The sequence below is a fragment of the Hylobates moloch genome, unplaced genomic scaffold, assembly GCF_009828535.3.
Source record: "Hylobates moloch isolate HMO894 unplaced genomic scaffold, HMol_V3 SCAFFOLD_1, whole genome shotgun sequence".
NCBI classification, from domain to species: Eukaryota; Metazoa; Chordata; class Mammalia; order Primates; family Hylobatidae; genus Hylobates; species Hylobates moloch.
Window position 1 is genome coordinate 86,265,792 of NW_026652276.1, and position 16,868 is coordinate 86,282,659.

The 16,868-nt window shown below is 39.8% G+C and overlaps 1 protein-coding gene and 1 non-coding gene across 2 annotated transcripts in view; both read right to left on the reverse strand.

Annotated features, from left to right (window-relative positions):
• The window catches only part of GPD2 (glycerol-3-phosphate dehydrogenase 2), a 165,790-nt gene extending 153,353 nt beyond the window's left edge, over positions 1–12,437 (reverse strand). The window contains exon 1 of the mRNA XM_058441852.1: positions 12,420–12,437. The gene's annotated coding sequence lies outside the window, so the exon portion shown is untranslated. The remainder of the gene's footprint in view (positions 1–12,419) is intronic.
• LOC116809948 (small nucleolar RNA U13) lies at positions 7,472–7,575 on the reverse strand. Its single transcript, XR_004370108.1, has one exon. It is a non-coding gene; the product is annotated as a small nucleolar RNA U13 (small nucleolar RNA).
• Positions 12,438–16,868: the final 4,431 nt, after the last annotated feature.

The following is a 16,868-nucleotide window of genomic DNA, read 5'->3' on the forward strand; positions in this document are numbered from 1 at the left end:
AAGAAAATCTTAAATCCTTGAGCAGGATCAGACCAATCACTTTAGGATCTTAAGATAAGAACAACTCATTTGGTAGATCTCCACCTACTTGATACATGAATTATTAACAGCAGAGTTATAGACATCTAAAAATATCCAACAGAAAATCTTTCCATGTCAGTGATTCTGAAAGAGTTAGGATCAAGAATGAAGTGAAAATATATGATCCTTGAAAAGATGAAATAAAAATACTAAATATATTTTTAAATGGGTACTTTAAGTTTTATTTCTGCTTTATAAGAACTGGGAATGTATTCTTAAAATAAATGTCTAAAGCATCAATATAAAGTGGCACCAAGAAACTTACTTAGATTTAAAGGTTCTGAGGGTAAAGGAAATGTGTATTCCTTCCCTAAACAGGAATCCACTTTGTCCCTGGGACAGGGCAGCACTGAAAACTAGCTTTTATAAATTTTGATGATGTAAACTCAATAATGTTGTCTCTGGAACATAGCCTCCTATTTAATAACAGCAGGAAAGTGTGGGTAAGCAGAAATGTCCCAAGAAACTCTTGCAGAGAGCATGAATAAGTATTAAATTCTGATGTGGGAGCTGAAACAAAATAGAGAATTGAGCTTTTCAGAGTAAAGCTTAGTTATCATCCTAGTGAAAGAGGTAACTGAACCAACAGTAAATAACCCAAGAAGCTGGAGATTTGTTCAGTCCCACATCTGAATACATTTTATATAACCTGGAAATGGTTTAAATCTCAGCAGTAAATGCTTAAAATAAACTTCACCACTGTTTATAATGTTATAATATGATTTTAAAAAAAGAAAATGAATGAATTTAAATAGCAAAAACAGCATAACAATAGCAACAGACAGGATTTATGTCTGTACATGATTAGCTTTAAAGTGAGGATGTTGTATCTTACCCTTGAAACAGGTAGGCATTGACCTAATTTCTGCTAAGCCAAGAGGAGAGTATTTTACACACACGGAGCATAGGCCAGAGGGTAACAGGTGCTGTTCCTCAGCCTGAAAAGCAAATCTCCTTCATTCCTCCTCTATCAGCAAAATCATCATATAAAGCCTGAAAATAGAAGACAAGAAAGTAGAGAATCTTTGTTCTGTTATCCTTCAGTTACAAATTAAAGTTCATTTTTGAAAGAGCTCTTTAGGGAAGCATAAAGTAGAAGGAGAGAATGGTTAAATGTAACATCCATCAAGGAGAAATTTTACAATTTAATGGGAAGTGTATTATTTAAAAATTCTCTAGACCACACTATAAATAAATAATCCTGTTCCCTTCCTGCCTAACTCTTAGCCAAGTTTCTGAGAATGAGACAACTTGACATATGAGAGATAGCTACAAACTGGTGTCAGGGCATCTAGAAACTTTTTTATTCTAGTAAATCTAGAGTAATGTGTATTCTAAAAAATATCTTTCAATAGTCAAATGTGGTACAAGGCAATTTTTATTGTGTTCTTCACTGTCAACCTGGTGCTCTTATAGTATTGAAATACAGCAAAAGTCCTGCCCTCACAAACGTGGCCTTCCTAAAGTGGGTCTCAAAATGCTGGAGGTTGAAATTCTAGTTTTTTCACCATGAGGCCTACCCTGGACATAGGGTATCCTTTCACTTTACATAGGGTGTCCTTTTGGTTCCTGCTGTTGCAGTAGGTAGAAAGCAAATAGTCTGCAGCCTAATGAGAGCTAAAGCAAAGACTGAGAAGCTACACTGTGGTAGACTGAATAATGGCCTCCTCAAAGTTATTCAAATTCCGATCACTGGAACCTGTCAATTTTACCTTATTTGGCCCAGCAGTGGGGAGAAGGGGGGGAGTTGCAGATGTGATTAAGTATCTTGAAATGGAGAGATTACCCTGAATTATGGGTGTGGGCCCTAAATGCAATCATACATATCCTTAAAAGAGAAAAGTAATAGGAAGATTGTATGCACACAGCAGAATAGAAGACAGAGTGACCATGAATATAGAGATTGGAGTAATGCAGACACAAGCCAAGAAAGGCCTGCAGCCACCAGAAACTGGAAGAAACACAGAATGGATTCTCTCTAGAGTCTCCAGAAGGAGTGCAGCCCTGCTGACCCCTTGATTTCAGCCTAGGGATGCTGATTTTCAAATTCTGGCCTCCAGAACTCTCAACCAATAAATTCCCATTGCTTTAACAACCAAGTTTGCAGCAATTTGTTATAACAGCAATAGGAAACTAATACAGCTTTCTCCATTTATTTCCCTTTGGCACTAATGCCAATCTATCTTTCTAGAGCAAGATCTTCAGTACATCACTGACATTTGTAGGATGTTTTTAATTCAGAATGCCAAAGCAATTTACAACCATGTAAATGGGCTCAATTTTGTATCCTGTGGGACATTCAAGCAATACCAGAGCCTTGTAAAATTTGAGAGATACCTGGACCATTTTGTTTTGTACTTTTTGAGATTCCTAACAAATAAATACTAAAACAAGGTTGAAAAAAATTACAGTATAATTTGAGTGTTTACAATTAGTCAACTAATTCTTAGCAAAAGAATACTTCGGTAACTATTTCCACAGCCTCATTTAGAGATAAGAGTAGAATTTTACATGTGGGGTCCGAGGCAGGCAGATGGCTATACCACTCAGTTCCTCTTTCAAGCAGAACTTATATCTCCAGCTCCTGGAAGCATCTTCAGTAAGTGGCTTTCAGCAGCCAGCTCCTTCAGAATTTGTCTGGACTGCTGAAAGCTGCCTCAGTCAAGGTCATTCCTTTGCTGAGTTAGTTCTTATCCTTGACTGAATGAGGCTGGGATATAGAGACTCAGCCAGATAATTGGAAAATAACTCTGATGGGCCATATATGCTCTAGAACTCCCTCAGGGGTTGATTGAGATTGCATCACAATCCAATTTCTCCCTCTGCCCAATTCTGCTTCCGCCCTCTTCCTTTCAGAAGTATTAATCCTAATAAATCACCTGCATGTCATATTCCATCTCAATATCTGCTCTGGAAAGCCCAATCTGCATTGGGCCATTCATAACAAAAACCTTTGACTGCCACAGAATCTTAAATTTATTCTTCCTCTTTTTTAAAAAAAATTTCTCCACTGGGATTGTACTTTTCTTTCCAGTTCAAAGAAAAAAAACATTCCCTAGAGCTGGCAGCCTCTCCAGTTTGCTCTCTCTATATAAGGACAAAAGGCTTCTCTGAGCTACATGTAGTTCAGGAACATGGGTTGCAAAATCTTCCACGCATCCTGTTTCCTTCCAGGTGTTTCTAATTTAGATGGTTCTAACATCAGTCTTTCAATGGGTATTTGTTGAGCACCACTTGTGTACCAGGCACTATTCTATTGTTCTAGGGATACAGGAGTGATATGGTTAAGCTTTGTGTCCCTACCCAAATCTCATTTTGAATTATAATTCCCATGTGATAAGGGAGAAACCAGGCGAAGGTAATTGAATCATGTGGGCAGTTTCCCCCATGCTGTTCTCACGACAGTGAGTGAGCTCTCATGAGATCTGGTGGTTTTATAAAGGACTCTTACCCCTTTGCTGGGCACTTCTTCCTGCTGCCTTGTGAAGAAGGTGTCTTGCTTCCCCTTCACCTTCTGCCGTGATTGTAAGTTTCCTGAGGCCTCCCTGGCCATGCTGAACAGTGAGTCAATTAAACCTCTTTCTTTTATAAAGTACCCAGACTCAGGCAGTTCTTTACACTAGTATGAAAACGAACTAATACAAGGAGTATATACTTTTATCACACACCCAGACTATAGTATTCACTGTCAGATTTCACATATGCCTCCCAGGCAAGGTAAAGTGAGTTCATTAGGCTATTGTAAAACAAATAAGGAGTGGTGGGGTCTGTGGCAAATTGGAGAAAGCATGCCACATCCATAGGGGTTGGCTCTCAACCTTAACCTGGTATCAAACTTTTTGTGACCAGCTAGGAAAACCAGAAATTACCCACCTCTTTATGCGATGTAATATGAAGTCTGCACCATCACTTCTAGATGATTTTTGCCCCAAATACTTAACCTGAGTTAATTAACCCGTTAGGTATAAATTCTAGTCAACAAAATAACTGATTCCTCTTCAACGACGTTGTCACAGAAGAAAAGAAAAGGGAGAGAGGGTCTGATCTGGGGTAAAACTGACTTAAGTGACATAATCAAATACAAAGTATGTGTTTTAATTGAATAATGGCTTGAAAAGAAGATAAATGCAGGTCAGGCATGGTGGCTCTTTCCTGTAACCCCAGCACTTTGGGAGATCAAAGCAAGATGATCCTGAGCAACACAGTGAAACTCTGTCTCTACAAAATGTAAAATAAAAAAATTAGCCAAGTCTGGTGGTATGCACCTGTAATCCCAGCTCCACAGGAGGCTGAGGCTGGAGGATCACTTGAGCCCAGGAGTTTGAGGTTACAGCAAGGCAGGATTACACCACTGCACTCCAGACTGAGTGACAGGCAAGAGCCTATCTCCAGAAAAACAAAAACAAAAACAAAAAATGAATATAAGAGACATTTTAGGAACAATGGGGAAATTTGAATATGAACTGAGTAAACATGGCATTAGGAAATTGCAGTGCTTTTTTTCAGTGTGTTAGTATCGGTGTTATGTAGGAAACTGTTCTTAATAAATATGGCAGTGTATTAAGTTATTGAATTTAGAGGTAGATGAATAGATATTTTTCTTTCTAATTTACAATAAGCTTTAAGATGTTCATAATCAAAATTTTTAGCATAAATAAAAGTAGCAGCCTCTACAAAGCTTTTGTCCATTGTTGTCATGAGAGAATTAAGCCCAGTGTTACTAAGTACTCTGAATTCTCAAAATAAACTGGAAATCTGGGATTTTTGTGCAAGATACTTTTTTGACTTTAAGAAATTATTAGCAGTCAAACCTTAAAAAGGCAACAAAACAAGAACAAAAAACAGTGCAGTTTTGATATAATGCATTTGGATGCTAAAGCTCACATCTAGTCTTCAAATTTACCATCTGTGATCTAAGTCCTTTCATTTTAATCTGTTTCCTTAGCTCTATGACCCTTTATCCTTGATTTTCTTCTTCCTTTCTCTCTTTTTTTTTGAGACGGAGTCTCACTCTGTCACCCAGACTGGAGTGCAGTGGCGTGATCTTGGCTCACTGCAAGCTCCGCCTCTCGGGTTCATGCCATTCTCCTGCCTCAGCCTCCTGAGTAGCTGGGACTACAGGCACCCGCCACCACGCCCGGCTAATTTTTTTGTATTTTTAGTAGAGACGGGGTTTCACCATGTTGGCAAGGATGATCTTGAACTCCTGACCTCGTGATCCGCCCGCCTCGGCCTCCCAAAGTGCTGGGATTACAGGCTTGAGCCACCGTGCCCGGCCTTCCTCTCTCTTTTCCTGACTGGCCTCTACCACTTTAAGGTGTCCTTGAGCAGTTGCAGGATAATATGAGAAATAACCAAGCTATGGATTTGTCTGGAGTATCAGATGATTTAACGAACTGAGAATTGTTTAATAATTATCCTAGAACACTAAACATTATCCTGATGATCTAAAATAGTTATTAAACCTCCTCACTTAAGATTATTAAATTGCAACATCTGTCTTCAGGAAACATTACTATTGCATGTAATATTTGCAAAACATTTACAACTGCTTTTACTTATATCTCATATTCTATGATAGGTTTATAGTTTTTTTTTTTTTTCCCTTATTTAATGGCTGCAAAGTCCTGAAGGTAACCTGAGTCCTTCGTATGAGAAGGTATTAGACATAGGTGAGCTTCCTGGATGATGGGCTGCTGCTTATCCAGCTGCACCACGTTCTCTCCAGCCCTTGTTTGCTTTATTAGCTAATTATCAAGCTGCATATTCAACCTGGGTTCCAGCTATATTAAGGGCTATTTACTGGCTAAAATCAATACCCTTTCGATTAGCCACCTGGCGTGGCTTTTGGTAACTAAGCATTATTTGGGCTTCACTGCTTTTACTCCATTGGAGAGATAGGAAAGTGCTTTGTTTTGATTTTTTACACTTACTGGCTATTTTACACTTACTGGCTACTGCTCTTAGCGGTAGGAGATAAAGGGCAGCGGAGATCAGCTCTGCCCTGGCGGAACCTGGGAACAAACACAAAATATTTTACTGCACGAGGAATGGGGCAAAGAAAAATGGAATGACAAACACTGATTTTACTATTTTAAGATTCTTTTTCAATTAAATAAATCTTTTTGGATATATATCTGATGCTCCAGGCATTGTATTAGCCCTAAAAATACAGAGATAAATAAAATATATTCTCCAACTTAGTCAAGTTGGAGAGAACAGCATTGAAACAATAATTACCATAAGAGAGTAAAAAGAGCAGAAAATAGATGTGGAACAGTGTTTTGAGATAGCATGGCAAGGAAATGATTCATTCTTTCCAGAAAGAAAAATCCCATAAATGTCTTTTTGTCAGTGGTGGTGAAACTAACCAAAAATGCTCTTTTTAATGTAGGTATTTTATTACAGAAAGAACTCATGTTCATTTTGGAAACACGAAAATATATATACAAAAGAGGAAAAAAGAAACCCAGCCCCTATAATCTGATCACTTAGGTCACAATTAACCAGCGTTATTACTTTTAATGGCAAAAACTGCAATTACTTTTGCACCAACCTAATAACTTGCTATAGACATTTTATGCACAACTTATAAAAATAATAGAAAACAAAAATACGTGAAAACATGGGCTTTGAATTAGATCATTCAAAACCAAATCTTGTCACTTACTACCTTTATGACCTTAGGCAATCTGCCTAATCTCTCTGAGCATCAGTCTCCTCATCTATAATATATGGGTAATGGGACCTACCTCCGTGGAGTACTGTAAAGATAAATTAGAAGATAAAAATACAGTTCTTAGAACAATCCCTGGGGCATATAAAGCAATCAATATATTCATTCACCTAACAAATATTTATTGGGCTCTCCATTCTAAGCACTTAGACCGCATCAGTGAACTAAATATGGTATTTATTTTTAATATTAGAATTATTATTAATATAATGTCCTATAAATCCTCTTTCAACAAAATATTGAGAACACCTTTCAGTGACAAGAAATGTGAACCTATATCTTTGTTTTTACTGCCTGCATAGTTTTTTGTTTGTTTGTTTTCTTCTGAGTCTCGCTCTGTCCACTACAGGTGCCCACTACCATGCCCCACTAATTTTTTGTATTTTTAGTAGAGACGGGGTTTCACCATGTTAGCCAGGATGGTCTCGATCTCCTGACCTCATGATTCGCCCACCTCAGCCTCCAAAAGTGCTGGGATTACAGGTGTGAGCCACTGTGCCCAGCCTGCCTCCATAGTATTTTAATGGAAAGGTATATGCTAATTTATTCTGCTTACTGCCTATTCAACAACTTACAAAGACAATTTCCAATCTGTATTATAGATAACATTACTTTGAATATCTTTGTTTCCTTGTCCAGTTGATTCTTTTTTAACATCAGATGGGTAATGTGCCAACATCATGACAAGGTTTGAGGGAGGGGCATCACACACAACAGCATAAAAACCCAATCATCACACTTATGAACTATAAAAAGATAACTTGTCAAATTGATTCTTAAGGATATATCCTTTAAGTGAAATTGAGTCAAAGTTGATGAACATTTTAAATACTTTCCTCACTCTGTCATCCAGGCTAGAGTGCAGTGGCCCAATCATAGCTAACTATAGACTCAAACTCCTGTACTCAAGCAATCCTCCCACCTCCACCTCCCAAGTAGATGGGACCACAGGCATGCACCACCATGCCTGGCTAATTTTTTATTGTTGCTGTAGAGGTGGGTTCTCACTATGTTGCCCAGGCTGGTCTTAAACTCCAGGGCTCAAGCCTTCCTCCCTCTTCAGAGTATCAAAGTGCTGGGATTACAGGCATGAGCCCATGCACCTGACTTAAATACTTTTTAATACTTTTTAGCACTCTTAAGGAAAATCAGGTGAAGGGGATACCAGAGCTGGGTATTGAAGGATAAGCAGAAGAGAGGCAGAAAGAAAAGTGAGAGAAAAACATCAAGAGGAAGAAGTTCATTGCCTTCAAGTTGATCTTACATCATACTCTAAGGCAAGACATACTTTGGGTTAGTAGATTATAAAGATGAGTAGTTTCAAAAGAGAACTTTGGGGATAATCTAAGATAAAAGATTGAAGGATAAGAGTTGAGGATTTTTTTTTTCATTCAACTCTTTAGCAGACTCTAAAGAGTTGGAGCACCTAAAATGTTAACACGCACATTTTCGTGATCCACATACCAGACAGAATTTTCCAGTAAGCCAAACAACTATTACCTTTTATCCTACTCTTCTAATATCTACTCAACCTCTTTCTGCCCCCAGGAAAAGTACAGAACTGCAAGCTACTTAACGCAAAGTTGTCATTGTTTTTAATTTAGTGTATGGAAAAATAACCTGCAATGATTATATAAAAGACTTATTCCTAGGAGTAAAGAGTAGGTACACAGATTTCAGCTCTGTAAAAACAGTTTGGGGACAGAGGATCTGCATTCTAATGAGCACTTCAGCTAATTCAGATGTAGGTAGTCCTCAGACTACAGCATATTGAACAACCTATTCTAGATCTTTGCTACTCAAAGGGTGGTTCCTGTATTAGTGATAAAAGCTTCACCTGGGAACTTATTTGAAATGTAGAATCTCAGACCTTACCACAGACCTACTGTATAGAATCTGCAGTTTAAGAAGTTTCCTGGATGATTTGCATGCACATTAATTGTGAATAAACTCTATTCTGTAGGCTGTCAATAAAGAATCTGTGAGTAGATTCAACAAGGAAAAAACATTCCATGAAAAATACATGTCCCATCCATTTGTTTTTTGGAGCATTATTTGGGCTTCACTGCTTTTATAGTGAATATGCAGCAAGGAGCCTTGTATCTTAAATTCTTTCTAGCATCCTGTGGCATATAAAACTCATTCACTAACATTCCAGGAGATGTAATGAGAAAAAAATGAGATCTAAATGATGTCTTAGTAGTTCTCTAGGTATCTCCTTCTTATATACCAATTTCTATTTTCAACGTGTAAATGACTTTATAGGAGGTTGCAGCAAAAAAGATTTAAACAGCTCAAAGTATGATCAATAGATGCCAAATGAAATAAAATTAGTTTTGGTTTTATATCATGTTAGTTTCTATTGACCAACCTTTTAAATTGTAAAATTATGCAGCTGAAACCAAAATAGGAGAAATTATGGCACTTTTATTTAACATTATCTAGTTGATATTTTAAGAGATGCAAAATAGGTAGAAATACATCTGATGGGCCACGAGCGGTTGGCTTATGCCTGTAATCCCAGCACTTTGGGAGGTCAAGGCGAGCTGATCACAAGGTCAGGAGATTGAGATCATCCTGGCTAACACAGTGAAACCCTGTCTCTACTAAAAATACAAAAAATTAGCCGGGCCTGGTGGCACGCACCTGTAGTCCCAGCTACTCAGGAGGCTGAGGCAGAAGAATCGCTTGAACTGGGGAGGCAGAGGTTGCAGTGAGTTGAGATCACGCCACTGCACTCCACAGAGTGAGACTTCGCCTCAAAAAGAAAAAAAAGGAAAGAAATACATCTGATAGAGATGTATTTCATTGTATTAGTCTCTTAAAAGAATCTGACTAGAGATAACCACCTTGCAATAAAATCTGAGCAATTGTTAGGATGCCAAACATTTCATTAAATAGTTAAATAATTTTTTCAGTTAGGTATAGTAGGATTTGGAATAAACCCAAAGGGAAAAATACATTTTGGACCAAGTGACATTTGTGTATTCTACAATTTTCTGTATTCCAAATATACTTAGAGAGCTAAGTTTCAAAGTTTGTTAGACCTTAAAAATGCTGTGTAACTTTAGTCAGCATCACCTTTTGTTTTAAATAAGAAAATGGTTTTGGTTAAGAAAAACAGGATTAGCCACAGAGCACTTACAAGTTTTTGATTGGTACCTAAAATTATATGTTTTGATAATCATTTCACTATAAAAACACTTAGGTGAAAATTTAAGGAGATGGTAGAAGACCAGTCTCCTCTACTTGTAAATGCAAACTCAACCATATTCTGTCTCTTCAACCTTGTTCTTGTTGATGGTAAGGAGGATGATGATTATGAAAGAAAACAAAAGAGGCTAAGAAAAGAAGAAAACCAGAAGAGAAAATGCGGGGAGTGGAAGAGATCCCGATGAGACCTATCAGTAAGGAGGCTTTATGCCATTCAGACAGATAAATGTAAAGCCGCCAGAAACAACACCAACAACAAAAGAAGAACTGGAATGTTGAAGCTTTTCTCCTTAAAACTAAAAATAAATGCCATTTCTTTATAAAACTAAGCTTCATTATTAGTGATCATACTTCACAGTTGTTGGAGTTTAGAAAGCTGTACTCCGGGCTGGGTGCAGTGGCTCACGCCTGTAATCCCAGCACTTGGGGAGGCCTAGGTGGGCCGATCACCTGAGGTTGGGAGTTCGAGACCAGCCTGACTGACGTGGAGAACCTCGTCTCTTCTAAAAATACAAAATCAGCCGGGCGTGGTGGTGCATGCTTGTAATCCCAGCTGCTCGGGAGGCTGAGGCAGGAGAATCTCGTGAACCCGGGAGGCGGAGGTCGCGATAAGCTGAGATTGCACCATTGCACTCCAGCCTGGGCAACAAGAGTGAAACTCCGACCCCCCCCTCAAAAAAAAAAAAGAAGGAAAGAAAACAGTACCCCGAAATATGGCATGTTGACATGCTGAATTGAAGAAGCCTCCGGGCCTCCCTGACCTCCCCCTACTTCACACCCCAGTCTCTCCCTAAGCCTTTATCCGCCTACAATCCAGATCCATCTAAAGGAATAATTGTTTTTTCTTTCCCTCCCTGTAAGGCCAAGAATGAATCCACACCTGAATAGAACCTTTTACAAGACAATGTACAAATTAATCTGTTCTCCGATCCACTCATTCTCCCTAATAATGCCCTCAACAGAATTCCCTTTCTTCCCCCTCCCATAACATACACCAGGATGGTATGAAAGCTTCGGAATCACAGTGCTTGGGTAATCACTGTGATTCTCCCCGTGTAAACATGTTAAATAAATCTGAATGCCTTTTCTCCTATTAATCTGCCTTATGTCAGTGATTTTCAGTGAACCTTCAGACGGCCCAGGGGAAACTTTCACCTTGGCCCGTACACAGTCCATTTGGCTGGTCAGGGAAAATGGGTAGAAGTCCCATGGTTGCTATCGCATAATTCATGGTATATTATTTCTCAAACTTGTAATATTTATACATACCTCTCACTATTTTTGGACCTTTTTTTTAATTATTAATGTAACATTTTTCTTTTTCTCTCTCTCTTTTTTTTTTTTTGAAACGTTGTCTCGTTCTGTCGCCCAGGCTGGAGTGTAGTGGCACGATCTTGGCTCACTGCAACCCCCGCCTCCCAGGTTCAAGCAATTCTCCTGCCTCAGCCGAGTAGCTGAAATTACAGGCGCCCACCACCACGTCCGGCTAATTTTTGTGGGTTTTTTTTTTTTCCTTTTGAGACGGGTCTTGCTTTGTCACTCAGGCTAGAGTGCAGTGGCTCTATCTCGGCGCATTCCAACCTCTTCCTCCCGAGTTCAAGCAATTCTCCTGCCTCAGCCTCCCAAGTAGCTGGGACTACAGGCACATGCCACCATGCCCAGCTAATTATTGTATTTTTAGTAGAGATGGCGTTTCACCATATTGGCCAGGCTGGTCTCGAACTCCTGACCTCGTGATCCGCCCACCTCGGCCTCCCAAAGTGTTCAGATTAGAGGCGTGAGCCACGGCACCCAGCCTAATGTAACATTTTTCTTCAAATCAATTTACTTGTTATTCTTTATTTTTATTTTTAGAGATGGGGTCTCTGTTGCCCAGGCTGAAGAGTAGTGATACAATCATAGCTCACTGCAACCTGGAACTCCTGGGCTCAAGCAATCCTCCTACCTCAGCCTCCCAAGTAGCTGAGATTACAGGCATGTGCCAATATGCCTGACTAGGAAATCAACTTACTTTTCATAAAATATAACTTTTTCCTAGGAAAAAGTTTCCATGAATTACCCTTGAATATATGTAAAATAAAGAAAAATTGTAAAATGCCCATATGCCACCAAAAGCATCTCACGAACTAACAGTGTTTGGAAAATCCAAACATAATAGGTGCTCAATAAATATGTGGTAAATTAAGGAACAAATTGACTTATTTTTAGTAGCTTGTTCAGGAACTGGAATACACAAGATACAAATAAGAAATCATTGCCTATTAAGACTTTGCCTCTCCTGGCATATGTTTAATTGTAATAATCAAAGTCTCAGGGTTTACCTAATGACTGGTATTAATCAAATAAAATTTGGTAACTTTTCAGTGATCCTTTTTTATTGATCACTCACCTTGCAAAGAATGAGATCAAAGACAAAGCAGAAAGTGGTCCCAAACAGATTCTTCTGAATAAAATTGATCAAATCACTCTTCAACGAACACCTACAATATGAGAGACACTGTGCTAGCTTCTGAAAATGCAAAGATAAATAATCCTTAATCCTGAACTAAACTGCTGTAGTTCAGTTTAGTTTGATTTAATGAGGAAACCAGACAGTTAAACAAATAAATGCAATGCAGAGTGGTAAGTATGACAGGTATGTTTCAGTGCCACAGGATTACAAAGGAATAACTGACCAAAAGTGCCTGAGTAAAGCCAAGGTGAGGTTTCAGCAGAGTCAGGTAGCAGCTAACATCCAGGTCCTGTAAGCTTAATAGCATTCAAGAATCTTTTTTTAAATACATGAATAAAGACAGTCATGCCACTGCATTCCAGTCTGGGTGACAGAGTGAGACTGCAATCTTAAGAAAGCCAAAAACCAAAAAACATGAATAAGTGAAGGAATCAAGTCTGATGTTAACCATTTTGATAAACAGGAAAAAAATCAAATTTTACCTTTCCTGTATGCCAGGCAAATGAGTTTGAACTTTAGGATAAAGTAATATAAACTATAAGGAGACTTTGAAATAGTTTCATTTAGTTTTAAATCATGCATCCTGATACATTCACTTAAGTAATATTTTTCATTTTCCATTGTGATTTCAGAGGACGAATTATGTCAGCTTTTATACAGGTAAGATTATTGGGGAAGATATGATTGGGTGGAAGACCTGCAATAAACACCTCTCACTATCAGCACTCCTACCATCATGGTCCCAGCCTCCATCTTTTGCATGGATTATTGAAATAACTTCTTAATTTACCTCATTGCTTTCTTCTTTGCCCCAGTTCACTCTGTTTTCTACTCAGCAGCCAGAGTATACTTGTGAAGTAAAATTAGGCCATTTCTCTGGTCAAAATCTTCCAATGGCTTCTCATATTATTCTGAGCAAAAGCCAACATCCTTTCCATGGCCGCCAGTGGATTCTTGTTGCCCACTGCACAGAAAAGCCAATACACTGAGACAGTGGTGTTGCAGCAAAGATTTGATTATTGTAAGGCAGCCAAGTGAAATGATGGGAGAGATTTTTCAAGGCTACCTCCTGGAGAGCTTTGAGGCTAGGGTTTTTAAAGTATAATTTGGCAGGCAGAGGCTTAGGAATGGATGCTGCTGACTGGTTGGAGATGAAATCATAGGCATGTCGGAACTGTCTTCGTATGCTGAGTCAGTTTCTGGATGGGGTCACAGGACCAGTTGAGTCAGTTTGTTGGTATGAGTCACAGGTCTGAGAAGCCTCAGTCTGTTTACCAGTAACAAATATCACAGGTGGGTCACAGTGGCTCACACCTGTAATGCCAGCACTTTGGGAGGCCAAGGTGGGAGGATCACTTGAGGTCAGGAATTTGAGACCAGCCTGGCCAACATGGTGAAACCACATCTCTACTAACAATACAAAAATTAGCCAGGTGTGGTGGCAGACACCTGTAATCCCAGCTACTTGGGAGGCCAAGGCAGGAGAATTGCTTGAACCTGGGAGGCAGTGGTTGCAGTGAGCAGAGATCATGCTACTGAACTCCAGCCTGGGCGATAGAGAGTGGCTCAGTCTCAAAAACTAACTAAATAAAAAATATCACAAAGACCACTCCTTGGTTTTATAACAGTGATGTTATCTATAGGAACAATTGGGGAAGTTACAAATCTTGTGACCTGCAGCTACATGACTCCTGAACACTAAACAAGATAGGGAACAATGGCTAGTTATCTCTTAACTATGCTTATGGCTTAGCAGAATTCAGGCCCTCCGATAATTCTAACCTTGGGGCCTTTCTTTAGTTTTACAAAGATGGGTTCAGTCCCCAAACAACTAGGGCGTTAGTTTTGGGAAGGGACTATTTTCATCCTTGCTTTGTAGTTAAACTTTAAATTCCTCCTATACTATGCCCAGGAAAGAGCAAGGACAGGACAGTTAGCTTGTGAGGTTAGAAGCAAGATAGAGTCAGTTATGATAGATTTCTCTCACTGTTACAGTTTTTGCAAACATGGTTTCACCACCTACCAACCTATCTCCCTAACCTCATCTCCTATCACTTACCCCCTACTTTACTTCATTTCAACCACAGGGCCTTGCTGTTTCTTTAAAAATCACCTTTTACCTCAAGGACGTTGAACTTTGCACCTGATATTCTCTCTGCTTAGAATACTCTTCACCCCTTTGCAGGTTTCACTAAAATGTCACTTACTCAGTGAGGCCTTCTCTTACCACTCTATTTAAATGTTTTTTTTTTTATTTTATTTTAGAGAGAGTCTCACTCTGTCACCTAGGCTGCAGTGCAGCAGCACAATCATAGCTCACTGCGACCTCAACCTCCTGGGCTCAACTGATCCTCCCACCTCAGCCTCCCGAGTAGCTGGAATTACAGGAGTGCGCCACCTTGCTGGCAATTTTTTTTTTTCTTTTGAGACGGAGTCTCACTCTGTCACTCAGCCTAGAGTGCAGTGGCTCTATCTCGGCTCACTGTAACCTCTTCCTCCTGGGTTCAAGCAATTCTCCTGCCTCAGCCTCCCAAATAGCTGGGATTACAGGCATGTGCCACCACACCCAGTTAATTTTTGTATTTTTAGTAGAGATAGGGTTTCACCATGTTAGTCAGGCTGGTCTCAAACTTCTGACCTCAGGCGATCCACCTACCTCGGCCTCCCAAAGTGCTGGGATTATGGGTGTGAGCCACCGTGCCAGGCCTGCATGGCAATTTTTAAAAATTTTTGCAGAGACTGAATCTCACCATGTTGCCCAGGCTGGTTTTGAACTCCTGGCCTCAAGCAATCTTCCTGCCCTGGCCTCCTGCAGTGCTAGGATTATAGGCATGAGCCTTCACCACTCTTCCTCACCAACATTTTCTAACCTCTTATTTGTTTTGTTTTTTATCCACAGCACTTATCATGATTTAGCATACTATATATTTTGTCTTATTTATTGTGTCTATTGCCAGTCACCCCATATTAGAATGTGAGTGTCACAAGGGCAGGGATATTTGTCTATTTTGTTCACTGATGTATCATCAGTGTCTGAAAGAGTGACACATGAAAGTTCTAAATGAAATATTTAAAAGGTGGACAAAGCTCACACCTATAATCCCAGCACTTTGGGAGGCCAAGGTGGGAGCAGTGCTTGAGCCCAGGAGTTTCAGGCCAGCCTGGGCAACATAGTGAAACCCTGTCTCCATAAAAAAAAAGAAAAAAAAAAAAAAAAAACTAGCTGGGCATGATGACCCATGCCTGTAGGCCTAGCTTCTCAGGAGGCTGAAGCAAGGGGATACCTGGAGCCTGAGAAGTCAAGGTTACAATGATCTGTGATCCCACCACTGCACTCTGGCCTGAGTGACAAGGTGAGATGTGGTCTCAAAAAAAGAAAAGAAATATTTAAAAATAACCTAAATAGTTAATGAAAAGTAAAGAGTTTGGATTAGACTTCCCTTCTTCTACTCCTCCACAGTTTAATAAAAACACATGCTGTCTGCAATTGCAAAATCATGGAACCAACCCAAATGCCCATGAACCAACGAGTGGATAAAGAACTGTGGTATATACATATATGATAGAATACTACTCAAGATAAAAAGGAATGAATTAACTGCATTTGCAGAGACCTAGATGAGACTAGAGGCTATTTTTTTGTTTTATTTTATTTTATTTTATTTATTTATTTTTTTGGAGACAGAGTTTTGCTATTGTTGCCCAGGCTGGAATGCAATGGCACAATCTTGGCTCACTGCAACCTCCATCTCCTGAGTTCAAGTGATTCTCCTGCCTCAGCCTCCTGAGTAGCTGGGATTACAGGCATGTGCCACCACACCCGGCTAATTTTGTATTTTTAGTAGAGACAGGGTTTTTCCACGTTGGTCAGGCTGGTCTCAAACTCTCGACCTCAGGTAATCCACCTGTCTTGGCCTCCCAAAGTGCTGGGATTATAGGCATGAGCCACAGTGCCTGGCCCTGGAGGCTATTATTCAAAGTGAAGTAACTCAGGAATGGAAAACCAAACATTGTATGTTTTCACTGATATGTGGGAGCTAAGCTATGAGGACACAAAGGCATAAGAATGATACAACGGCTGGGCGCGGTGGCTCATGCCTGTAATCCCAGCACTTTGGAAGGCCGAGGTGGGCGGATCACGAGGTCAAGAGATCGAGACCATCCTGGCCAACATGGTGAAACCCCGTCTCTACTAAAAATACGAAAAAATAGCCAGGCGTGGTGGCTGGCGCGTGTGATCCCAGCTACTCAGGAGGCTGAGGCAGGAGAATGGCGTGAACCTGGGAGGTGGAGCTTGCAGTGAGCAGAGATCGTGCCACTGCACTCCAGCCTGGGCCACTGAGCAAGACTCCGTCTCAAAAAAAAAAAAAGAATGATACAATGGAC